Below are 26,461 nucleotides of genomic sequence, written 5' to 3'. Positions count from 1 at the left end.
ACTATGTTAGGTGCTGTGGGGGATACACAAAGGTCAGTCTGTCTGTCTATCTATTTGTCTATCTGTCTGTCTATCTGTCTGTCTATCTATCTGTCTACCTACCTATCCTTCTAATCTCTATCTCTATCTATATATCTATCTATCCATACTGCTACAAGGAGCTTTGAGTTCAGCAAGTTGCTTTACATAGTTTATATATGTGAAAGCAGCTATAAAACACCGAATGAATGAAGTAGTGAGGTCATAAGGTCATAAGAGATGTGCCAGTTAAATTTTAGGGGAGTTCAGAAGAGGGAGAGACCACTACGTGTAGGTAGATAGTGTGAAGCCTCTTAGCTATTCGTGCTGCCTCCAATCTCACCCTTCTCCATTTAATTCTGCCTGTCATTGTCACCCTAATCATTCTAAAACACCACTTTCAGCGAGTCCGGCTTCTTCTCAAAACCCTTAAATGATTTTCTATTTTCAACTGAACTGATTTCAAAGTCCCTTTCAGATTGTTCTATTATCTCTAGCTCCACAGATGGGATTTCTTCTCTTTTTTGGAGTGGGGGTTGGTGGTGTGGGGCTTGTAGATTGTTTGCCATGCGTTTGGCCTTCCTCATATATTTTGTGATTTTGGCATCTTCCCTTGGGGATGTTGTCTGTGGGATGTTTTTCCTGTTGAAGTCTTGGGTTGTGGAGGCCTGCCCATGGGACAGTCCGTGCTTGCCTCCTCCTGGGGCCTATGAGTTTGTGTACTGAGAGATAGTGAATTAGGGTTTTTACCCCAAGAGGCAAAGGACTTCCACACATGGCCTTTGCGCAATATCCTGAGCTGATGAACAGACATTCTCATTTCTGTTTGAGGATAGCCTAAGCTCTACCAGTTCCTGGTTTCATGTAGGGAGCCCAGCTCATGCTTATGAGGTTGTGGGGCCTCCGACCTTGACTTGGCATGAAAATCCCAGCCCCTGTGACTTGTGTCATTGAAGCCCTGGAGGCTTTATGAGGATCCCTCCTTAAATCTGTACTTCTCGTCTTAACCTGACCCCTGACCAAATCCCAGAGCTGTAGGCTCCTATATCCAACTTCTGTTTGTCATCTCTATTTGCTCTCTTATGGCCATCTCAGATTCAACAAGACTGAAACAGGACTACCAATTTGTTAATATACGTATGTTAAACACATCCCCATGGTATATATAAGAGTAAGCACTTATGGAGTGCCTGTTACATACTGTCACTTTACTGGCTGTTACCTCATTGATGCCATTAGCTGTGTATACATTATAGCTGTAGAGATCTACACAGCATATATGTGTACGTATTGCATAGTTGTCTTGATGAATTCAGATATGCTTTGCCTTAGGTACTCCAACAATCTCAAGATTTACAAGAAAGTGCTTTTTAGATAACAGCAGTCCTACCACCCAGTCCCTCCCTCTTCATTACTGCATGGTTCTGCTTTACTTCCTATGAGAGGAGAAGCAACTCTCATGGCTTTCTCCCAATTCCAGGGTTTTGAAAAGTGTGGTCCACCAATACATGCATCAGGTTCACCTGGGGTCCTTGTTAGAAAGACTGCTTTTTGGACTCTCCCAAGCTAAACTTCTGAGGATAGGGCTCAGAAAGGCATGTTTTTAACAAGTTCCTCAGGTTATTCTTAAGTGCACCATGGCTGCCCAATCCCTTTTCTCCTTTGGCACTTCATCTAAAATATTTATGGAAGAGACTGTTCCAGGGAGCCCAGAAAAGAGGGAGCTGACTCACAGCCATTCCTTTCCACACTCCAGTTGCCATGAAAGCCAGGGGGACCTGGTTTGGCCACATTTAATGCCTGTACATGAAATACATCTTGCTGAGCTGTAGCACTGGACCCTACTTGAACTTTCCAGAACTACAATTGCTCCTTTAAAACAATTTTCAGTGCTTTTCATCTTGTTGGTCTAAACACATAAATGTCAGCAAAGGGTGATGAAGCTTAGATAATCATTATGGATTGACCAGTGATCCCAGTTTGCCCAAAACTAAGGGGTTTTGCAGGATGCAAGAGTTTCAGTGCCAAAACCGCGAAGGTTCTGGGCAAACTAGGATGAGTTGGTCACCCTAGCGAATGTGTCTTACAGATCAGTTTATGAATTGAAACTAAATGTGTCAGGAAATAATAGATTTGAAATCTACATGGGTTATAAAATAAGGAAGACTAGCGTAGGATGAAATGTATTTGGGGATGAGTCAGATTTCTGGTGCAGGATTGGACAGTTCATGATGTTGAAGACTGGGCACTTTCCCTCGCCCTTTAATAAAGGCTTTGTATCCGCCATGGTGTATGGCGTGCCCGCTCTTCTTCCAAGCCATGTTGTGTTCCACAGCAGTGGTGAGAACACAACTGGAGTGAGGAAGTTTATTTCTTAGCTCAGAGAGGAGGCTGCCTATTCTGATCCAACAATGAGCTGTTTGGTGCCTTGTTGCATATTTCTAAGTTATTGTGAGAGCAAATAAAGAGTGTACAGTCTATTGGGGTGGGGGATGTGGTGGATAGCACTTTTCATTCTCTGATCAGAAGTCTGTGGTCGGATCTGGTGGCTAGGTGCTCTTTCTGCTCTCCCTTTTAGCGTCCTCTCCTGCAGGGGTGACTTATCATTAAGCAAAGAGGACAATGCCTAGTGTCCATAATACTTTTAAAGACTCAGGAAAATGTTTGAATTTCTTTAAAATGGTGAGAAAAAATCTGTTAGGTTGAAGAAAACATTTTTCTATATAATATTAATATGTTCATCTTTATACCAATGCAGTCATAAAATATAATTTTTAATATAAACATTAAATAAAAATTTAATAATTTTTTTTTTCATAGAGAAAAGTGTCCATGAAGGCAAAGTAACTAGGTTCCACAAAAGTCATGATGTGGGGGCCAGCTCCATGGCTCAAGTCGTTAAGTGCACGCGCTCCGCTGCGGCAGCCCGGGATTCGCCGGTTCAGATCCTGGGTGCACACCGATGCACCGCTTGTCAAGCCATGCTGTGGTGGCGTCCCATATAAAGTGGAGGAAGATGGGCATGGATGTTAACCCAGGGCCAGTCTTCCTCAGCAAAAAAAAAAAAAAAAAAGGAGGATTGGCAGATGTTAGCTCAGGGCCGATCTTCCTCGGAAAAAAAAAAAAAGTCATGATGTGGCCCTGTTCCCCACAGTGGCAGCTGTCAGCCACTGTCAGCTGGGGCAGAGGGAAAACCCTTTGAAAGCAGCCAGCCCTAAAACAGTTAAGGCTTGGCTGAGGGGAGGAGCATGGAGGGCATTCCCAGGTGTGGATCTGTGGGAGCAGAACTCATGTCTTGATTCTGGGGGATGCAAGACATGTGACCTGCCTAGAAGATGAAGGGTCTGCAGAGGAGTAATGTTGGTTGGGTTCACTTCGCGGCAGACTGGAACAGGAAGGTGAGTTCTGGTGTAACAGTGGATGTTCCCTGATGCCATTTCCTGCAGGCCTGGGAATGGCAGGGAGGCTATTGTTCACCAATATCCATTCTCCTCTTCCTTTAGCAGTAACCGCCTGTGGTGGGTGGAATTATGTCCTCCAAAAAAATATGTTCAAGTCCCAACCCCTGGTACTTCTGAATGTGACCCTATTTGGAAGTAGAATCTTTGCAGTATGACCTCAAGTTAAGATGATTGATGTCTTTTTAAGAGAAAATAACAGATTTGGATACAGAGACACAGAGGCCATGTGACGACGGTGTCAGAGGTTGGAGTCACACAGCCACAAGTCAAGAACACCAAGGATTGCCAGCAACCACCAGAAGCTAGGAAAGAGGCATGGGGTAGTTTCTTCCTCAGAGCCTCCAGAAGGAACCAACTCTGCTGACACCTTGATTTTGGATTTCTGGCTTCTTGAACCGTGAGAGAATAAATCTCTGTGGTTTCAATCCACCCAGTTTGTGGTACTTTGTTATGGCAGCGCTAGGAAATCAGTATACCTCCCCAATTGTGCTAGACACACGGCCACCCAAGGTAAGACTACATCTCCTAGCTTGCCTTGCAGCTAGGTATCTAAGTTCCTTGTTACCAGGTTCTGGTTGTTGGGATGCGAACTCAAGTAATGTGCACAACTTTCTAGTTGTACCTTCAAAAAAGGGAAGGATGGTGCCTTGCCTTTGGTCTTTCCCCTTCTGGCTGGAAGATATACAGAATGGTGGGGCTGTGGCAACCATCTTAGATTACAAAATGGAAGCCACATGTTGAGGCTGTCAGAGCCTATCCTAGAAGGAACCTGGGTTCCTGATATTGTGGAGCTGCCTTATTGTCATGGATTATTTACACTTGGATTCTTCTGTGTGAGAGAAATATACTGTCATGTTTAAGCCACCATTATTTTGACTTTTGTTGTAGCAGCTGAATGTTTTATCTAAGTATTGCAATTCTCCTCTATACTCTAGAGCCCTGCTTCTTTGCACACCCTTTCAGGTATTGAAAAGGACGTCTGTCCTCGCTGTTAATAGGACCAATGTTTTGAGTTTTTTTTTTTCTGATGATGGGAACACTTTGCATTTAACCTTTAGTCCTCCCCACCCCCAGACATAACTCCTCCATCCAATGGGAAGCATCCATGAGGGGGTCAGGGCCAGAAGAAGATTGTTGCCAGGATAAATCTCCTTACCCGGCTTGAATATGCAAACTTGACCTCATAATCAGCCAAGTCCACCAGGCTCTGCCTTTCACTCAGCAGATTCCTAGCCAGATTTGGGTGCTCTGGCGTCCTCTAATCCTATTCCTGTCAGAACAGGGGGAGGGCAGGGGAATAAGGTGTCCCTTTGCTGCTTCCAGTAACCAGCTCTTCTTCCCTGGGAGCAGACTGCCCTTTACAGTCTTAATCTTGTGTGCAGTTGGGCCTTTTCTTCTTGAAAATGGTTCCTTTTAATTTTTCCATAGGAAATGTCAGCAAAGCTTCTCAGAGTGACTTGTGAAGTTTGTGTGTGTGTGCATGTGTGTGCGTGTGTGTGTGTGTGTGTGTTTGGGCAGGCTGGTGAACAGTGGGTAAGAAGTGGAATTGAAAGGAAAAAGATCCACCATTTACTAGGTGGCCTCTTAGTGGCAAGTGCTTTACCAGACATTACACTATTTAATTCTCAAGACAATCCTGAGAGGTAGGAATTAGCCTCCATATCATAAACATGCATAAACTGGTACACATGCAGGTTGACAGCCTGGAAGTGGCAGTCAAATGTAGTTCCTACATTTGCCTTCAATGAACTTTTCCATACACACTAATCATACCATTTGTTATGTCTCTAAAGCACAATGGGAAAGAAGAAATTCTATAAATATTTGGCTAATCTGATTATGGAACCGGTCACTCTGGAAATACAAGCAAAAGAATGATCTTTGGGGACCTGTGTTATTTAGGTTTTTCATCTGTCCAGAGTTTACTTCTGCCTTCTTGGTCTTCCTCATCTCCTTGCTTACTAAACAATGACAATGACAACAGCAACCACATGGCTCTGGTTGTGTTAAAGAACATTGATTTCGAAACTAATGACGCTAGTAGAAGTTTTTGTTTTAATCCAATGAAAGTGTTTTTAATTTGTTTCCTGATTTGTTTTCTAATATGTCAGTTCTTTCAATAACAGTGCAAATTTTGAAATTAACATTCTAAACTGTTTTTATCCTTTAAAGATCTTATTTATATTAGAATTAATTTTATTACACAAAAGCTTGAATTAAGCATTTCTCTTTACAAATAAAGAGAATTTCTCTGTACAGATTCTGTCTGCCAGTTTGCCTGTGGGCTAACCTATGTAAAAAGAGAAATTTTTTTTTTTCTTTTAAGTAACATTCATTTCCTAGTTAAAAATTAAGAACCAACCAAGAATAGCGTTTGAGCATATTGCCTTCTTATTGTTTCTCTATAATTAAAAATATGTAATATAATTGTGATGAAACTTTATATTTTGTCACACATACAAATGGATCTGTTTCTGCATATGAGTTTAACCGTGTGCTTGTGCATGCATGCGTCTGTACACACACACACACACACACACATTCATGACTCCTCCCTCCCCTCTTCTTCAGATTGCAAATTGGTAGTGGGAGAGGGAGGAGAAACACTGTCCCTCTCCCCAGGGCTGACTTCACTTTGCACTGGTGTTCTGATGTCCCACGGGGAGGTGGAGAAACAGCACCTGGGAGTTTTGATTGGCCCTGAGCTAACATCTGTTGCCAGTCTTCCTCTATTTTGTATGTAGGTTGCTGCCACAGCATGGCTACCGACTAGTGGTGTAGGTCTGCACCTGGGAACTGAACCTGGGCTGCTGAAGCAGAACACATGGAACTTAACCACTAGAGCGTGGGGCCAGCCCCCCTGGGAGTTTTGCAGGGCTTTGCTGCTCGTGACTTTCCCCCCCGCAGGGAGAGGAACTCTGACTCCACCCTGGCTCTCCATCTTCTTGGATTGTGACGGAGCAGCTCCCAAAGCCTGCAGTTCTTTCTTACGGGTGTCATAATGTACTTCAGTGGACAATTTGATCTTTTTTTTTTTGCCTGCCTCACCTATGCAACCCCTCCCTGATTACTTTCAGGATTTCAGAACAAAGCTCTTTGGGTAATACAGTAAATGTTGGGATGAATAACTGATACTACTTTTTTAAAAAAATAGATTTATTGAGGTATAATTTATATACCATAAAATTCATCCATTTTAAGTACACAGTTTGATGAGTTTAGTAAGTTTATGCAGTTGTGCAACCATCACTACAATCCAGTTTTAGAACGTTGTCATCACCCTAAAAGTCTCCTGGTGCCCATTTAAAGTCAGTCTCCACTCCCACCTTTAGTCCTAGTCAACCACTCACCTACTTTCTGTTTCTATACATTTGCCCTCTTTAGAAATATCATATAAATGGGATCATATAATATTTACTCTTTTATGCTTGGCTTCTTTAATTTAGCATAATTTTGAGATTCATCCATGTAACAATAGTTTGTTCCTTTTTATTGCTAAATAGTATTCCATTATATGGCTATCCCACATTTTGTTCGTCCATTCATCTGTTGATGGACGGTTGGGTTGCTTCCACCTTTAGGCTATAGTGAATACTGCCACTGTGAACAGGGGTGTACAAATATCTGCTAGCATCCCTGCTTTCACTTCTTTTGAGTATATACCTAGAAATTATTACTGGAATTACTGGATTACATGATAATTCTATGTTTAGTTTTTTGAGGAATTGTCATATCATTTGCTTTAGCAGCTGCACCATTTTACATTCCCACCAGCAATGCACAAAGGTTCCGATTTCTCTATGTTCTCACCAACGCTTGTTATTTTTTGTTTTTTAAAAAAACTTTTATTTTATAATAGCCATCCTAACGGGTGTGAAGGAGTATCTCATTGTGGTTTTGATTTGCATTTCCCTAATGATTGGTGATGTTGAGCATCTTTTCATGTACTTATTGGCTACTTGTATAACTTCTTTGGAGAAAGTTTATTCAAGTCCTTTGCTCATTTTTTAATTGGTTTGTTTGTTTTTTGTTGTTGAGTTGTAGGAGTTGTTTATGTATTCTGAATATCAATCCCTTATCACATATATGATTTGCAAATATTTTCTCCCATTCCATAGGTTGTCTTTTCACTCTGTTGATAGTGTCCTTTGATGGCCAAAAGTTTTGATTTTGATGAAGTCCAACTTATCTATTTTTTCTTTTGTTGCCCGTGTTTGGTGTCATATCCAAGAAATCATTGCCAAATCTAATCTCCTGAAGCTTTCCCCCTGTTTTTTCCTAAGAATTGTAGCTCTTTCCTTTAGGTCTTTGATCCATTTTGAGTTAATTTTTGTGTATGGTGTAAGTTAAGGGTCCAACTTCATTCTTTTGCATGTGGATATCTAGTTTTCCAACACCATTTGTTGAAGATAGTTGAATGTTCTTGGCATCCTTGTCAAAAATCATTTGACCATACGTATATACTAGAGTTTACTTCTAGGGTCTCTATTCTATCCCATTGGTCTATATGTCTTTATGTCAGTGCCATTATTTTGATTATGATAGCTTTGTAGTTTGTGTTGAAATCAGGATGTGTGAGACCTCCTCTAACTTTGTTCTTCTTTTTCAAGATTGTTTTGCCTATTCAGAGTCCCTCAAGGTTCCATATGAATTTTAGGATGGATTTTTCTATTTCTGCAAAAATGTTGTTGGGATTTTTGTTTTTTTGTTGGTGAGGAAGATTAGCTCTGAGCTAAAGTCTGTTGCCAATCCTCCTCTTTTTGCTGAGGAAGATTGGCCCTGAACTAACATCTGTGCCCGTCTTCCTCTACGTTATATGTGGGACGCCTGCCACAGCGTGGCTTTAAAGCAGTGCATAGGTCTGTGCCTGGGATCCAAACCTGCAAACCCCAGGCCACCGAAGTGGAGCACGCAAACTTAACCACTACGCCACCAGGCCAACCCCTGTTGTTGGGATTTTGATAGAGATTGTGCTGATTCAGTAGATTGCTTTGAGTAGTATTGACATCTTACCAATATTAAGTCTTCTAACCCATGAGCAGGGATGTATTTCCATTTTTGTGTCTTCTTCAACTTCCTTTAGGAATGTTTTGTAGCTTTCAATGTATAAGTGTTTGCCTTCTTGGTTAAGTTTATTCCTAAGTATTTTGTTCTTTTTAATGTTATTGTAAATGGAATTATTTTTTAAATTTCTTTTTCAGATTGTTCATTGTTAGTATTTGGAAATGTAACTGATTTTTGTGTTCCCCTCATAACTTTAAGACATTGATCCACTGTCATTTGACATCTAGGACTTCTTTGGAGAAGTTTGACCCATTCTGATTCTCATTTCTTTATATGCACCTGCTCCCTTCACTCCCCACCTTGATCCATGGAATTTTTTTTTTTTTTGAGGAAGATTAGCCCTGAGCTAACATCCGATGCCAATCCTCCTCTCTTTTTTTTTTGCTGAGGAAGATTGGCCCTGGGCTAACATCTGTGCCCACCTTCCTCTACTTTATATGGAACGCCACCACAGCATGGCTTGACAAGTGGTGCGTCAGTGCGCACCCGGGATCCAAAACTGCAAATCCCGGGCCGCGGAAGCAGAGCTGGTGCACTTAACCGCTACGCCATCAGGCCAGTTGCGACCCATGGAATTTTTATGGATTATCTCTTTATCTTTGATGTTCTGAAATTTCACAATGATGTTCCTTGATGTGGACCTTTTTTCATTCACTGTGCTAGTCACTTGGAGTATCCTTATGTCCTTTAGTTCTGGGAAATTTTATTTAATTTTTCCATCAATAATTTCCTTCCCATGAATTTTTCTCTTCTGTCTTTATGAAATTCTTATTATTTGGACTTTGGCCCTTTGGGTTTATGCCAGATTTTCATATCGTTTCTACTTCTATTTTCCACTTTATGGTCATTTAGTTATAATTTATGGGATATTTCCTTAACTTTTAATCCTTTTGAATAATGTTATTTTGGTTATCAATTTTAATTTCTAAGAGCTCTTTCTTGTTTTCAAGTTGAACCTTTTTAATAGCATTTTACTTTATGGATGAACAACCATCTCATCTCTCTGAGGATATTATTGCCTTGTCTATTTTCCTTCCAAATTCTTTTTTCTCATGTTTGTTTTGATTGTATCTTTTTTTTTTTTTTGAGGAAGATTAACCCTGAGCTAACATCCAATGCCAATCCTCCTCTTTTTGCTGAGGAAGACTGGCCCTGGGCTAACATCCGTGCCCATCTTCCTCTGCTTTATATGGGACACTGCCACAGCATGGCTTGACAAGCAGCGTGTTGGTCCGTGCCTGAGATCCGAACCTGCGAACCCCAGGCCGAGAAGCGGAGTGCGCAAACTTAACTGCTATGCCGCTGGGCCGGCCCCTTGATTGTGTCTTCTATGAGAAGGAGTTCCTCAAGGATCTGATGATCCTTGGCTCTCTGTCCATGCTTAATTGGAGCTGTTTGTAGGGGGAGGGGCTTCCCTGGTAGGGGGATGGTCAGATTGCCAGTGACCCTTTTCATTGCATCCCTTTAGTGTCAGTATGTGGGGGTCTTTTTTTCCCTACCAGAGAAGTGTCATCCAGTCTCCTGCTTCAGAATTCTCTTGATGTGTATGAGGATGTACTTGTGCTTGCATTCTGGAAACAGAGCAAGAAAGAGCTGAGGGTTTTATGCTTCACCATGTAAAGAGTAGACTTTCAACAAATTCCCTTATTTTACTCTTTGCCTAGCTCCTGTTCTTTGATGAACCCACCTCCCAGATTTCAGAACCTCTTTGGTTTAATTTTTTTCAGATAAAAGATTTCCGGGAGCCAGCCCTGATGGCCTAGTGGTTAAAGTTTGGTGCTCTCACAGCTTCAGTGATCCGGGTTTGCTTCCCAGTCAAAGAACCACACCACCCGTCTATCAGTTACCATGCTGTGGCGGCAACTCACAGAGAAGAACTAGAAGGATTTACCGCTAGGATATACAACCGTGCACTGGGGCTTTGGGGAGAGGAAAAAAAAAAAAAAAAGAAAAGACTTCCAGTTTCCTTGGGTATTAGAGAAGGTAGATATGTGGCTGCTTGCATTGGCGAGGCCTCCTGGGAAGTCCACATATTCCGAATACAAGCTTCCAATCATTTCCCTTCTTTTCACCCTGACTCTCACATCCACACGTTTGTTGGCTGAAAGTTTGTATACAAGCTTGCCAACACCACACCATTTTGAATATGTTGGCTTTGTATTAATATCTGGCAAGGCAAGTCTCTCCTCACTATTCTGAATTTTCTTGGCTATTCTCAGACATTTATTTTTTTATATGAATTAAAAAAAATCACCAAGTATTTCTATAGAATTGTACATATCTGTACATATTTTATAATCATTTGATTTAGTGTCTGAAATAATCCCATTGGGATTCTAATTGAATTCTTATTCATTCTTGTATCTCTAGTGCCTTGCACAGGGCCTGGATCATGTTAGGCTTTCAAAAAACATCTGTTAAATGGAAATACACCCTTGATCCCAATGCCTATGCTCTTTCTATTACACCGTCCTGTCTGATTTGTGCTCAGATCACAGAGCCAGCTGGTAGCAGAACCAGAAGAACTCAGGTGTCATAATTCACCATCCAGTACTTTTTATATCACACTTGTACCTGTAAAACAATTCTTAGCAGTTACACACAGTCCAGCATAAAGGCCGTGCCAGTGTGAATGGGAGGTCATAAAGCTATGGAAGTCAAAGTGTTTTAAAATCTCAAAGAAATATCTCTGCCTGGGTCAACCCGTCCCACTCCTATAACAAGCTTCTGTGTGGGAGACCAGGACGGCAGGTTATGCCTCCAGTCCGGATGGGTACGTTTATGGTGGGGCCGAGGGGATGTTATCACGTTTATTTATGTTTTCCCCCAGGAGGAGCCATATTTCAATGGCATGAATATGAGTGCAAAAGTAGGATGGTTTATCTGCCACGTCTGATCCATGTGGAGTTTAAGTAATAAAGTTTATTAGTGCCCCTGATTTAATATGACACATTTCCAGTGCAAATTACTCTGAGATCATCGTGTTCATAAAATATGACAGAAATCTTTTAAGTGTGAGCATAAGTTCTGAATTAATTTAATAACCCAGTCTGGAAAAAGGCATGTGGTTTAAAACATAACATTATACACTGGGCTCTTACTTTTCTCTTCCACCCACCCCCACTTCCTATACCACTTTTGAAAAGCCCTTCTTCTTATCTCCAGCCATCTGGGCTTTTCTCAGAGCTCAGAGTTTAATGTCTCAAGGAGATTTGGAAGAAGATGTATGAGCATGGTCAAGGTGAGAAGGTCCATCCTTCTGTACCTGAGGGCCTTTGAGCACAGTTGGTTTTAGGTCTTAATGGTGCCTACCCCAAGGGAATTCACAGGGACTGATGTGAAGTGGTGCTGAGCCTCTGTGATTTACTGCCTTGCAGTGGGCTAGGAGGAGGGTGGGAGAGTGAGCATGGCATAACACAACACTGGAGGGCCGTGGCTGCAGGGAGCATGAACACAACCTCCTCCACCTTTCCAGCTGGGAAAAAAATGACAGCAGCAGGACATGGACATGTCCAGTTCTCAGATGCACATGAAATCACTATGTAAATTGTGAAACGTAAGTCATGGTTCTATGTATCTCCTGGCAGTGTAAAAAAAATTTCAAATTTTCATCAAGATGGAAAATAAAAATAAAGAAAACCTACAAGCCCTTTGATATCACTTGACCAACTTGACATTTGGCCTTCTGTCTTGTGGACAGACTGTGACCACTATGTCAAAGAACTCTGTAACCCCGCTCCCCACTCCTGCTCAAATATTGCAGGGCCTGGGCTTGACTCTTTCCTCACCCACTAATCACTTCCTGGGCGATCCATCTTTTTCCTGGACCTTAGGGTCCCCCTTTGTCCTGTCCGAGTAGGCTGGGACACTGGACGAGAGGAACCCTGAGCCTTCCTTGGACATGCTCTGGTGTGGTCTTCTCGTCTGCTCCCTATTTCAGCATCCAAGCAGAGACTGGACAGGCCACCTGAGTGCCCAGTGATCACGCCGCTTTCCTGCCTGTGGTGCTTCCGATGCTAAAACAGGGCATCATGCGCCAAGTGGATTAGCCCCTTAGAGGTGGCTGCCAGCAGCTCAGAAGGGACACTCTCCCACAGTCCCAGTTTCACCCAGGGCACACCATGGAGGGTGAATATCAATCCTGCTTCAGGTTTTCCCATCATCTCTAGAATCTGCCAACAGCAAGAGTTCACAGTGGGTTTTAGCAAGAAACCCCATCCTATTCCTTCTGGGGGAAGCTGCAGAGTGGCAGCAGCCACCTTCTCAACAAGAGGAGCTGTTGAGGGACTTCCGTCGCGGAGGAAACCACGCTCCACCCACCGCACACCCACAGGGCCTCTGGTACGCAGTCCCTTTCTCCTCTGTGCGTTGGTCCATGGGGAGCCCCCTGTCTGGATGCTTCCTCCCATTTCCGAAGCTGTCTTCTCCTTCAGAGCACTGCTCAAGTCCCACCGCCTCTGTAAAACCTTCCCCCACAAAAAACGGCCAACAAAGATGTCTTTCTCCATTGGCCTTGCCTTGTATTTATTACATAAAATGTACATTTGGGACTCAATGATGTTCCAGTTAGCTCTTGTGCTGTGTATTGTCTGGTTTTGTCCTCTAATTATTTCCTGTGGGTAAGTCTTTTCTGACCAGCCAGGATATAAATGCCAACTCCTGTCCAGGGCTTGCAGTGTTGGGAAGGGAGGTTCTCAATAAATTTATGCCTATTTGAGTCAGGGAGAAAATCGGAGGCTGGTTTGTGGGATGAGGGTTGGGGTTAGGGATGTGCCAGCCTTCCCGAGGAGCGGGGTTCACCCTCAGCTGGGCAGGGCCTGAGGAGCACGGACAAAAGGGACTGTCCTCCTTTGGTTCCCCATGCCTCTCTTTGCGCCCTCCACGCTGGGGAGAAACTGACCAGCCCTCACCCAGCTCTGTTCTCGAGACCTCCAGCTTCTGTGCTTTTCTCCTTGCTTCTCCCTCCAGCTACAGCACTTGGATCCCCATTTGCCTGTGGCTAAAATCTAAATCCTTCAAAAATCAGCTCTAACGTCATCTTTTCCAGAAAGTGTAGTCCAAATCCTCAGCTGAAAGTTCCCTTTCCCTTCACTAGACCTCAGGGACGTCTATTTACATCTCTCTGATGGTACTGGTCACTTGCTCTTTTTAGTTGTTATATTGGTGCATGAACCCCCTTTTTTGTATTAATTCGTCTATTGCTACTGTAACAAATGGCCACAAACTTAGTGTCTTAAAACAAGACACATTTATTATCCTACAGTTCGGTAGGTCAGGAGTCAAACATGGTTCTCACTGGGCAAAAATCAAGGTGTCAGCAGGCCTGTGTTCCTTCTGGAGGTTCTAGGGGGGAATCCATTCCCTTGTCCTTCCCAGCTTCTGCAAGAGGCCCACATTCTTCGGTTTGTGGCCTCTTTCTTCCGTCTTTAAAGCCAGCAACATCACATTTCTTTGACCTTTCTTCCTTTGTTATGTCTTTCTCTTACCACAGCCAGGAAATTCTCCAATTTTAAGGATTTGCATGATAGGTGGGGCCCACCTGGGTAACCCAGGATAATCTCCCTATCTCAAAGACCCTAACTTGAATGACATCTGCAGCCTTAATTCCCTTTTGCCATGCACCATAACATAGCCACAGGTTCTGGAGAGTAGGAGGGGACATCTTTGGGAGAGGGCCTTATTCTGCCTACCACATCCCCCTTACATGAAAAGCTTCTTTTTTTTTTCTTTTTATAGTTTTATTTATTTATTTATTTCCCCCAAAGCCCCAGTAGAGAGTTGCATGTCATAGATGCACATCCCTCCAGCTGCTGTACGTGGAACGCAGCCTCCATGGCGGGAGAAGCGGTGTGTCGGTGCGCGCTCGGGATCCGAACCCGGGCTGCCAGAAGCGGAGCACGCGCACTTAACCGCTAAGCCATGTCGCCGGCCCTATGAAAAGCTTCTTAAGGTGGTTCAATAAATGTTTTTCAAAATTGAATTAAGTGCCAGGCACTGGGCAAGGAGCTGGAGATACAGAGAGGAGTGAGACACCATCTCTACCCTCAAGAAGTTTAGATCCTTCTTGATCTAAACTATCTTGTGGGCAAGACAGACACAGAAACAAATGCGATACAAATGTGGTAGTGGAAATGAGTGCAGGGAGCAGAGATGGCCCAGAAGAGGAGTAGATGACTCTTTCCGTAGTAAGTAGGGATGGGGGCTGGTCAGGGAAGACCTCAACAAGGAAGTGACAACTAACTAGGTTCTGAAAATGGTCCAGGTTCACCAGGTGGTTCCCAGGTGGGGTGAGAAAAGGACTCCAGGGAAGGAGCGTGCATATGGTATGCAGCGGGAGGCAGCATGGTGTCTGGACGGATATCTTGTATGGTTTTGGTTTGCCGTAGCATTAAGTATGGGGAGAAGGGGCGAGTGAGGGAGAGGTGAGTCTGGAGAGGCTGGCAGGCACTGGATCACAAGAGGTCTTTTATGCCAAGAAGCTTGGATTCTATAGTTGCAGGAGATGGGGAGGACTTCGAGGGCTTTAAGGAGAATGATATGTCAGAAAGTTTGTAGGAAAACCATAAGGCAGTAGTGACGCAGAAGAGAAAAAAGGGAAGAATTTCGAAAAGAAGTGATGCATCAACAGTGTGAACATTAGAAGGAGGTTGGGTAACCAGAGGAATGAGTCCCGTCATTGGATTTGGCAGCGAGGAGATTTCTGGTGTCCTCAATGGGAGCAGTTTCCGTGGAGAGGTGAGGGCAGAGGCAGCCTGCAGTGGACTGAGGGGTGATGGGGAGGTGAGGAAGCGGGGACACATGGTAAACCCAACTTGGCCGGGAAAGGGAGGAGAGCTATGGGGTGGTAGGTAGAGAAGGCAATGGTCCTGGGAAGATTTTATATGTTGGATCTATATCTGCTCTACCTCTGGGGGTTACCCATTGCCCCCCAGTACCTATCACAGTGTCACATACATAGCAGATATTCAGTAATGGTGTGAAGAATGACTGAATGCATCACACACATTTCCTGGAAGAAGAGGCTGAAGTAAAATCACAGATTTGCTCATCAAGGACTCTTCGCTGTCTAGGGGGCGTTCTGGGAAGCAGTTGAAGTCGTGAGCTCTGTTCCCAATCACGTGCTTTCCTGAAGCTCAGAAGGCAGACGGCCAGAGTGTCAACACCTCAGGTCACACCACATAATGCAGAGCCTAATTTGACGTTCAGGCTGATGTCAACATTTTGTTACCTTGCTGAGAAGCCCAACTTGAAGACTACATTAATTTACATTTGCCCGTGTTCAAATAATGCATTCCAGATCAGAGCCGGCAACGCCGACACTGAGGTAGGCATTTCCTGGATGGAAAAAACCCCCTCCTTGTATGCAGGAGACTGTGTGTGCTTTCAGGGCATTCCTTGGGAGAAGGTCCACCAGCTCACGGAGTAGGTAATCCCATTTAAAACCAGGGAGCCACGCATGAAAAGAGACTCATCCTTCATCACTGTGAGGTGATGGCACCGTGATGCAGATGGCATGGTTACGGGCTCCCCAGTTTCACGACTGCCTCTTCTCAAGGTTAAAATAATTTCCCACATAGAAATTATGTGGGGGACACGTATCCCCAGCCCAGCTTGTGGGGAAACAGGATTCCTGCAGAGTTGGGTAAAGAGGTCCAAGACATTGGTCATAGGGAGAGCCCGCTGGGCTCAGTTGCTGGGACACCAACCCAGGTCCAGCTGCATGATGAGCCTTCTTGAGACGTGGTGTGACGGGGAAGGATGCGGAGTTCTCTGGTATTCTGAAGTGTACTGTCTCCCATGCCCGCCTCTCTCCCCAGCGTCCCAGCCTTGTTTTTTGAACGCTGCCCTCTCTCTCCCTCTCTCACTGTCCTCATGGCTTTGTCCCTTCTCTGCTGCTTCTCTTCCTGCCCTCCAGCGCCAGCTCCCATTCTAGCTTTATTATTTTATTCTCATCATTTTTTTGCACATCTGCCTCTATCCCTAAGCTGCGAGGCTCCATATCCTATTTAGCTTAGTATCCTCAGTGTTCAGCACAGTGCTCGGGGCCTAGGAGGTTCACTGAATAGATGAACGAATTTATAAATATTCCACTGCTACCCATTCCTCAAGCCCACCCACCTTACTTTCCATTGCCTCTTGTCCAACTTCCTCCGGACCAATGATCTCTCAATTCTTGCATTTATTCAACAAACACATATTGAGCACCTATTATAGTATTGGGTGCTATGAATAAGTTTGACTAGATTCCTGTCCTCCAGAAATTTTATGAATAGTTGAGAGCATAGGTAGATTAATCAACAATTAAGTGAGATAGATGCTGTTATAGGGAAACAGTTGCAGAATAATAAAGGCCATTTTTAATAACCTTTGAAAATTTATTTTAGTGAAGAGTTTATCACTTGGTGCTAGAATGAAATTTTAATGGAGCTGAATGTAAAGCCCTGAATTTGCTGTTCTGTTGTATCACAGCTTAAACATATTTTTTCCAAATTAGAAAATAATGTGCTCATTATAAAAATTCAGAAAAACATAAAAGTATAAAGGAGAAATAAAATTATTAACCCATGCTCGGAGATAGCTACTGTTAACTTTTTGGTGTATATCCTTCAAGCCTATTTATAATCTATCTATAACTGTCTTTTCTTTTTTTTAGAAAAACATAAACCTGGAATCCTGAACGTTTTCATTGTTATTTCCTCTTTTATTGTGAACACTTTTATCATTAAATATTATGAAAAATACAGTTATTAATGGCTATGTAATATGACTGTACTATGATTAAAATGAAAACTATTCTTACTGCTTTGGATTTAGACAGTTTTCAATTTTTCTTTATTATAACTAGTGGGAAAATCTTTTTACAAAATTCCATGTTTTTTTTTTCCTTTTGGGGTATTCGTCTTTTTCCTATTGATTTTTTAAAGTCCCTTTGCATATTAAGAACACCCATCTTCTAACATATCTATTAAAAATATTTCCTGGTTTGTCTTTTAATTTTGTTTAGTATCAGATTTTTAAAGCCAGAAAGGATCTTTGAGGACTTTAAATCTAACTTTCTCATCTTAAAAGGAAATTTAAACCAAAATATTTAAGTGACTTCCAGATGGCTCATAGAATTGGCAGCAGAGTGTGCCTAGAACCCAGGACCCTGGGCTCTCAGTGTTCAGAACTCTCAACGTTTCCTCCAGCAATACCTCAGTCCTGATTGTCCATCACTGGTCTCTGCTTTCTGGTGGTTCCATTGATGCTGGCTGTGCCTTCCTATGTGGAGGGCAGGGATTGCCTCTCACACCGTCCTCTATCTTCCCATCTGGTTCCCAATTTTTCTCCCCTGCTTCCTGCCCATTACTTAGCACACTGCTAGGCATTTAGTAGCTGCTTAATAAATACTTTTTGGTTAATACACTGGTTTTAAAAGAGTTACCAAGAATAATAATACCAAGTATCTCATTTGATGCTTACAAGAAATCCGTGAAGACTGCAAGGCCGATATTACCATCTCTATTTTATAGATGAGGAACTTGAGGATCAGAGAATTTAAGGGACTTATTCAAGAGCTCACAGCTAGACCTTGGAAGAACCAGGACTGCAAGCAAGTTCTTTTGACTTCAAACTCTTAGTTCTTCCTGCCATTCTAAGTTCCTTCTCCCGGAGGCTCCCCTGCTCTTGCCCCACAACCTCCAACTGGGGCAAAAGGCTAGCTGTTGTTTTTGACGCTTGGATGGGTTGAAGAGGTGGAAGCTGGAGGCCTACTGCTCACCCATTTTCACACCGGGAGCCAGGATCGTGGAGCTAGAATTTGACCGGGTTTCTAGACTGAAAAATCAGACGCCTGTGAAGAGGGGCCAGTTTCATGGATGTGGAGGGGTCAAGTGAAAGCCAGCCTGCGTTTTTTTTTTTTCGTTATTTTTTGTTGAGGTAAAATTAATCTTTTTAAAGTGAAAAATTCTGTAGCATTCAGTAATTCGCAATATTGTACAGCCACCACTTCTATCTAGCTCCAAAATATTTTTATCGCCCCAAACTAAGACCTATACTCATTAGGCAGTCCCTCCTCATTCTCCCCTCCCTCAACCCCTGGCAACCACTAATCTACTTTCTGTCTGTATGGATTGACCTATTCTGGATGTTTGGTATAAATGGAATCCTACAATATGTGACTTTGTGCCTGGCTTCTTTCATTTAGTGTGTTTTCAAGGATTATCCATGTTGTAGCATGTGTCAGCAGTTTTTCCTTTTTAAGCCTGAATGATATTCCCTTGCGTGGATACCCCACAATTTGTTTATCCAGTCATCTGTTGATGGCCATTTGGGTTGTTTCCACTCAGCCTGGGTTTTGAGGGCAAGGACCTCTGAGAGCCAGATTTCCTCCAGTTGTCCTAAAATCTACCCTCTCTAGTCCCTACCTCGGTCTCTATTTGAACATGCTTTCCTCTATGGGAGAAGGAAGCTCTTCAAGTGGGCTCCGGATGGAGACTCTGGGAGCTCAATCGAGGAGCAGAGGTGTGAATACAGTGGAGGAGCCTCCTTCTTTGGAATTCCTAGGTCCCTGGAATGGGTGGCTGCAGTGACATGGTGGACATGTGGACTTCGTCTTGGTCCAGGGCTCCTGATCCCGGCAGCAGGAGGGAAGAAGCCGCCTGTAATCATCTCTCTCCTCTACTTTGTTAACAACTTCAATTAGCCCATGAGCTGGAGATGCTTCATCAGCTGCCTGGATCAGCAGCAAAATTAAGCCGTCACGTTTATGAACTGCCCGGCGAGTTCTGGGAGGAACTCTGCATATTTTACATTTAATAACTTGCCTCTCGTTTTTATTTATAATGTTAATAATGATTTGGGGGGTGCTCTGGGAGAGCTCAGGAAAAAGAGAGAGAGTGACTTCGATACAGAGAGATGGCAGGACGTATGGCAAAGGGGTGACTGCTCTTACCCGTTATTGCCCACCCCTGACCCACCCCACCCGACAGGTGTGAGGGGCAGCCCACCACTGGCCGGCAATGGCGTCTTTTTGCGCCTTGCAGACTGCTCTCTGTCTGGGGGCCGAGTGACCAGGAGCAGTGAGGAGTCCGGCGTGCACTGGCAGCCGCTCCGGGCCTGCTGTTCCTGTCCACCTGCTCTGCTGGGGCGTGGGGGTCCAGGGCACCAGGTGGGCTTTAGGAGGGCCAGTCCATCAAGTGGGGCTCCTCCCCTTCCTCCCCACCCTCAGGCCTCCTCACTAGCTTCTCCTATGGCCTGTCCATGGGAGGAACAGGTGCCAGACTGGGCAGGGGAACAGGGTCATTGTCCCAGGAAATGTTTCACAGGGTGCCTGCATTACGGATTTTGCTTGGAAAGTCCCTTAGCAACTTTCAGAATGAGTGTTTTAGTGACTTCTCATTTTGCATTTGAGGGAAAAAAGGTCCAGAGGGGCTAAGTGATCTTCCCAGGTCACCAGCTGGTGAGCCATCACACTGGAGGGGCACAGGAGGGGCACGGGAGGGTGACGGGGTTTCCCATTTCAGGGAGGGATAGTGGGGGAGCGTGTCCTCCTAGATCACCCAGCCTGGGCTCAGTTCCCAGCTTGGCCTCTATCCATGTGACATTGGGCAAATTATCTTCTGTCTTTGGGTCTCAATATGCTCCTCTATAACACAGGAATAATCGGAATCTCCATCTCACAGGATTGCCAGGTGATTTACTCAAATTCATGTTTGTGAAAGCACTTTGTGAACTATACATCACCATCCCTATAATAATTGTTGATTGCCTTCTACTGAGAAGCCTCCTTGGGCATACGGCATTGTTGGGTAGGCTCTAGAGCAGGAGTTTGCAACTTTTCTCGGAAAGGGCTGGTTGGTGAGTATTTTAGGCTCGGCACGCCTACAGTCCCTGCCGGAACTGCTCATCTCTGCAGCTATAGCTTGAAAACAACCATGGGCAACACACAATCGAATGGGCATAGCTGTGTTCTAGAAAAACTTTATTTACAAACACAGGCTGTGGCCAGGTTTGTCCTGCAGGCCAGTTTGTCCTTTCCTGCTCTGAAGCAGCGTGTGTCTGGGGCTAAAAGCACTGATTTTGAGAATGCAGAGCTGTCTGGAAGGAGAGTCCCCTGAGACACATCCACTGCACCACAGTCTGGTCGCTTCACAAGGACATTTTTTTACCTGCGAATTTTCCCTACCAAGAATATAGTGTTAAAATCTCAATTACCCATGGCCTCCTGTGGGCACCTCCGAAGGGAATGGCACAGGCCTGGTCTCTACACTCCGGGAGCTTGGCTCAGCTTATGCTCAGAGAGAGGAAAATAATTGAATTCACCTCAGCTGCTTTCATCTGGGACAATCCAGGAAACGCCTCTGCACCAAAGATTTTGTGGTTGGGAAGATTATACTACTTTCTTCCATAGCTGACTCTTTCCTGGCTGTTTCCATTGCCATTGTCCTGGAGGTTGGGGAGGTTGGGGGTGGAAAAAGGGCCAGGAAGGAGAACCCGGAATGCTGGAGATGGGAGCAGGCTGAATGAGGCAGAACGGCAGCCAGTTACCATCTGCCGTTTGCCAGGCTCTGAGCTCGGTGTCGCCCAGACGCCAGATCTAGCGTTTTCCATCACTTTACAAGGTAGATTATGACTGCTCTCTTACAGGTGGAGTAGCAGAGATCCAGGTAGGTTCGCTACTACCCACGGGAGTGAGAGGTGGGGTCCAGATTTAGCCTCAGTTCTATCTGATTCCCAATCTTCCCACTACACCTCACTGCCAAACAGATTTATTGGGTCCGCAAAGAGCATCAGATATGTGTTCACCTGCTTGGTGCACACCCTCTTCCCGGGGGGCAAACAGGAGACCTGGAGTGGTAGAGTTGGGAAAAGGGTGGACTGAAAACCAGGAATCTGAGTCCACGCTCTGCTCCTAAATTGCTGTTTGACTTTGGGCAAATCACAGCTGCTTGCCAGGCCTCAGTTTCCTCATCTGCGCACTGAGCTAGTCTTGACAGCACCCTCCAGCTCTGTGATTCTCAGAGCTTTTCTGCAAATAGCCTGTGGTGGCCAATTTATTCTGCTTCTCCCGGTCTGGCTGCTCGACAGGGGGGAGGGAGGGAGCAGGAAAGCAAGGTCAATCAATTCCAGCCAAGACCGAAGCCTAAGAGATAGGGCGTGGCGTGCTGAAAGATGATGGCTGGCAAAAATCATTAGAAGCATCTTTCAACAATCTATATGCCGTTATTGATCTTGTTATAGATCATCTTCTTCCATTTCTCCCCCTACCTTTTTTTTTTCCCCAAGATCTTCTGGATCAATACAGCAAGTGCATTGAGACTGTAGCAACACATTTAAAACCTTATAAAAGGTTATTTAGTTGCTAACAGTGCAGTGGTTTCTGCAAAGCCTGCCAAAAGGTTACAGCTTTTTGGGGATCATAAATTACAGACGACAGGAAAAAAGTAAGTGCGGTTTTCTTTATTGTCTCGATGATGGATGGACTCCTGAACAGGGCAGAAAATACATCATATCACCTTTAATGGGCGTGCATTTCTGCAGCCATAACTCACAATTTTAAAATAGAAAATGGTGAAATATGGCGTTGTATATTCCACTTGTGACATATTTATGAGTCCTTGCCTTCTTATAAATACAGTGATTGCTATTTCAAAGCACCATGTCAGGTATGAGCTGAGCACAAACAGCTGGCGCGGCTGAAAAATTATAGCCAGAGTGGACGTGTTCAAAAACTCTCTCTCGCAGCAGTAAATTTACAGTGTTTGCACTAACTGTTATTAAAACTAAATCCATATCTTGGCAACAGGAATCTATTGCTCAGGAACAGCTGGAATGACAGTGTGCCCCAACAGCTGGGGTGAGCTCTGAGCTTGGCCGCGGAGCACATTGAGGAGGGAAGGTCGTGGGCCTCAGATGGAGACTGGGGGGCTCCGTGGCTCCCGGGTCTGGATCCCAGGCCCTGCCCCACTGGGCCTGCCTCTGTCTCCTGTCTGAGCACCGCATCTAGACCTGCTGCTCCCAGCTCTTTTCCTGGCCTGCCCAGGGATCCTCTCCTGACAGATTTCTGTCCAGGCCTGTGAGCCACTCAGCCCTACTCCCTCCCAGTTCCCCTCTCTCCACCCCGTGAGTCATTCTAGTGTCTGCAGAGGGAAGCAACAGAGCCGAAAACAGGGACAGATCCTGTGCACAGCCCAGACAGGAAAGACAAAGGGCAGAGTCCAGTGGGGTGGGCTTGTGTTGGGGAGGAGGGGGGGCAATTAGGCTGTGGGTAAAAAAAACTACGGATATAAAAGGCCAGATGGTCTATGCACTAATAATAATTTTCAATTCAACCACAATTTGTTGAGCTCCTATTATGAGCTAGGCATAATTTTAAGGGGTAAAAATACAAAAAAAGAATAAACATCATATTTACTCTCAAGGAACTTATGGTCTACGGACTGCCCGAGACTCAGCTAATAATACTGCACCTTGCATATTTTTGTATTTTATGTTTTCTAAATTCTTTTCTTCTCTGATATTTTATTTGGCGGTTTCAACAATTAAAGAAAACACACAGCAGCATGGATGGGACTCCAGATATTATGTTAAATGGAAGGAGACAGACACAAAAGAATACATACTCTAGGATTCCTCTTATATGAAGTTTAAAAACAGGCAAAACTGATCTATGGAGAAAGAAGTCAGAAGACAGCTTACTACTCAGGGTGGGGGCATAAGTGGGAAGGGGCCTCAGGGAGTCCTGGAGGGGGCTGGAATGAACGATTCCATATCTTGATTTGAGTGGAGGTTGTACAGTGTATATGTAAGTCAAACCCATGCTCTGTAAACTTAAGATTAGTGCACTTTACACACTTTATATTTGTCATACCTCAACTCCCTCTCCTTCCCCCTGCCCACAGTCACACAAGATGGCAGGCGTTGTTAGCCTGGCTTCATGGGTGGGGAGACTGAGGCACAAGCTTGCCCAAGGACACACAGTTGGTTTCAGAGGACCCTCCAATGCCACTCTCAAGCCAACACCTTTTATTTCAATGACATTCCCGCTCTACAAGTGAACTTCTCAGCTTGGGCCTGATTGTCAAATGGTGGCCTCTCGGTCTAAGATAGTGGTTTTCAGCCTCTTTCTGGCAGCAGCAACTTTCCCCACTTGCAAACACACTATCATTCAGATAGTGATAGTGGATAGTGGATGTAGGGAGCAGAGAGGATCTGTTCTACATGAATCGGGTGAGTAAAAAAGCTCTGCTTTTCCTGGCACTCCACGGCGGCCCTCAGTCTCTGCATGAACTTGGGGTCTCCAGAGAATGAGGTTTGAAAACCAATGGTCGGGTGATTTCCAACTCTGGCTTTGCAATCTACTCAGCACATTTCCATTAATATCATGGGTTGGGTTTAAAATTCACACAAAAGTTTGGGACCAATTGTATATACTCATTCATTCATTCTGTTTCAACATTTGCTGAGATCCTTCTATTTGCTAGGAGGAGGTATTTGCTACAACTGTGCAGAAGGCTGGGGATTAAAGATTACAATGATGTAGTCCTCATTTTTAGGAATTTGCAGATTAGTGAGGGGGGCCTGTAGGTCTGTACTGGCAGCAAGGAAAGAGGAACTCTGCTGGAACATGGTAGAAGAGGACTTCACGGAGGGGGTGATGTTGACACTGGATCTTGAAGGACAAGTACAAGTTCACCAGGAAGAGTACTTGAGGTGAGGGGAACAGGGGGAGCAGAGTCCAGGGTGCTAGGAGCATGGTTTGTAAGGGAAAGGGTAAGATGAGACGAGAATGAAAATGTAGGGTGAGGCCATCTTTTGGAAGATGCTAAATGTCACCTTAGGGAGTTAGGCCATATCCTGTCAGTGAAAGAAGTCCTAGAGAGTTTTGCACAGGAGCTGGAGGTAGCCAGATCTGTGTCTGAGCCAGCGTCCTTGATGGCATGTGGAAGCATGGTGTGGAGTGAGGGGAGACTGATGATGGGACATCTGACTCCATCAGGAACTTCTGGGTGGGAGGCACGGTGGGTCCCATTGATCTCTGGGGGACTACAATCTCGAAGATTGTATAATCCACAACAACCACTATTCAAAAAGGTTGGGAACCATGTAGAGGCCCAATCCAATGTTCCTACCCACAGGTTTTTTTTTCAGGGATGGAGTGCTAGTTTATTTTTGTGTGATTTTAATAGAAATATCTGTTCAATCATAAAAGAAATACATGCTTCTGGTAAAAAATCAAACAAATGTAGACAAGAATAAGTTAGAGATGCACTGAAGGTCAACTTTGGCTTTGGTATTTGGCCCAAATCTGATATTTGGCTTCAGCTTTGGGCTTGGCCTTTGGAAGACCAGATAGTTGATGCCAACTTCATCGTTATTTCTGGCGTCCCTGAACCTGTGTGTGGTCAGCGTTCATATGATTGCATCATATCTAATCATAACCACAGCGGCAATATGAACAAGGCATGGCATCAGATTTATTAATCGCTGAAGATTCATTCTGAAATAGAGACACGACCTCTCGATGTAACTTGAAGTGAGAATCTCTTTTGTGCTTGATATGCTGAACTCTATCAATCAGTTCAAGTAAAAGTGTGCATTTACTATTGCAAGAGTGAAGAGCTGCCGTAACTATGAGTGTGAAAGTTAATTTTATGCACAAAAATTATGAAATTTCAAATAGTCAAATAAACAGGGGAATTGCTGGCACTTAATGTGAATGGTAGGAAGGAATATGCTAGCTAGACAACTGTGGGAAAAACATTAGATCCTTACATCCTTTTTGGGAACAAAAATACTATGAAAACATAAAAAATAACAAGATCAAAAAGTAGATTAGTGCTATGGACTGAATATTCGTATTCCCCCACAAATTCCTATGTTGAAACCCTAATCCCCCAATGTGACAGTATTTAGAGGTTAGGCCTTTGGGAGGCAATAGAGTTAGATGAGGTCATGAGAATGGAGCCCCATGATGGGATTAGTGCCCTTATAAGAAGAGAGCAGAGACCTAGCTCTCTCTTTCTGCATATGAGGACACAGCAAGAAGACAGCTGTCTGCAAATGAGGAAGAGAGCCCTCGCCAGAGTGGAATCTGCTGGCACCTTGATCTTCTACCTCCAGCCTCCAGAACTGTGAGAAATAAATGTTTGCTGTTTAAGTCTATGGTAATTTGTTATAGCAGCCCAGGTTGACTAAGACAATTAGATTACATCATGAAGTTTCATTTTATAGAATTATTTGTTGTAGTAACGTTCATGATATTAAACAAAACAACCTTTCAGAACTGTTCTTAATTTTTAAATATTTAATTCTATTTAGGCCATGAATCTTTCAAGAAAAAGCCGCATCCAAGAATTCTGCACGTCTTGTGAGGATGAATAAAAGGCAGAATGTCGACTTTCCCACCTTAGCATTTCAAAAGGAGGAAACACTCCAAAATCACACACAGGGTCTGTGATAAATGATCCATGATTCAGACGTAATAGAGAATATAAAAAGAACAAAGAAAAAAGACATTGTTAGAGAGAAATGAGATTCCCTTCAAAAGATGTTGCTCCTCACCCACCGTGGTTGAAACTGACCATCTCTTCAGTGACACAAATTGGCCATGGAGGGGCCAAGGAACATCCCTTTAAGCTGATGTTCCAGAAAAACTGTTTCTGCACTCTGTGTCAACCCTCAAAATTTCACTATAGTTTTAATATAAAAATTGTGATGATAAAGTTTTGATACAAAATTATGTATAGTCTTTTGCTTCCTTTTTGGCTGAATTTTAACATGACCAGTTGGCATTCAGGTAGAAAGTACTTCTAAATATAATGCACCTCTAGATATAAATCAAAAATCTTTCCTTTCCCTAACCCCTAGTCTCTTCCCTGTAGGGAATCAAGGAGTCTATTGTATCTTCTTTCAGACTTTTGAAATGCAGCTATAAA

At 43.9% G+C, this 26,461-nt stretch overlaps 1 long non-coding RNA gene across 5 annotated transcripts in view; it reads left to right on the top strand.

Moving 5' to 3' along the window:
* LOC131394027 (uncharacterized) overlaps positions 1-26,246 on the top strand; it is a 50,289-nt gene extending 24,043 nt beyond the window's left edge. For 4 of the 5 annotated variants that reach the window (XR_009216050.1, XR_009216049.1, XR_009216048.1 and 1 more), the window contains one exon: positions 3,667-3,983. This is a non-coding gene — a long non-coding RNA (uncharacterized LOC131394027). Of the gene's footprint in view, positions 1-3,666; positions 3,984-25,844 lie in introns of those variants that run through there. The other variant, XR_009216047.1, reaches the window with a different exon arrangement.
* The last annotated feature ends 215 nt before the right edge of the window (positions 26,247-26,461 follow it).

Source organism: Diceros bicornis, chromosome 29 (genome assembly GCF_020826845.1).
Source record: "Diceros bicornis minor isolate mBicDic1 chromosome 29, mDicBic1.mat.cur, whole genome shotgun sequence".
Taxonomy (NCBI): Eukaryota; Metazoa; Chordata; class Mammalia; order Perissodactyla; family Rhinocerotidae; genus Diceros; species Diceros bicornis.
The sequence above is the reverse complement of the archived record's forward strand: the minus strand, read 5'-3'. Positions and strand labels throughout refer to the sequence as shown.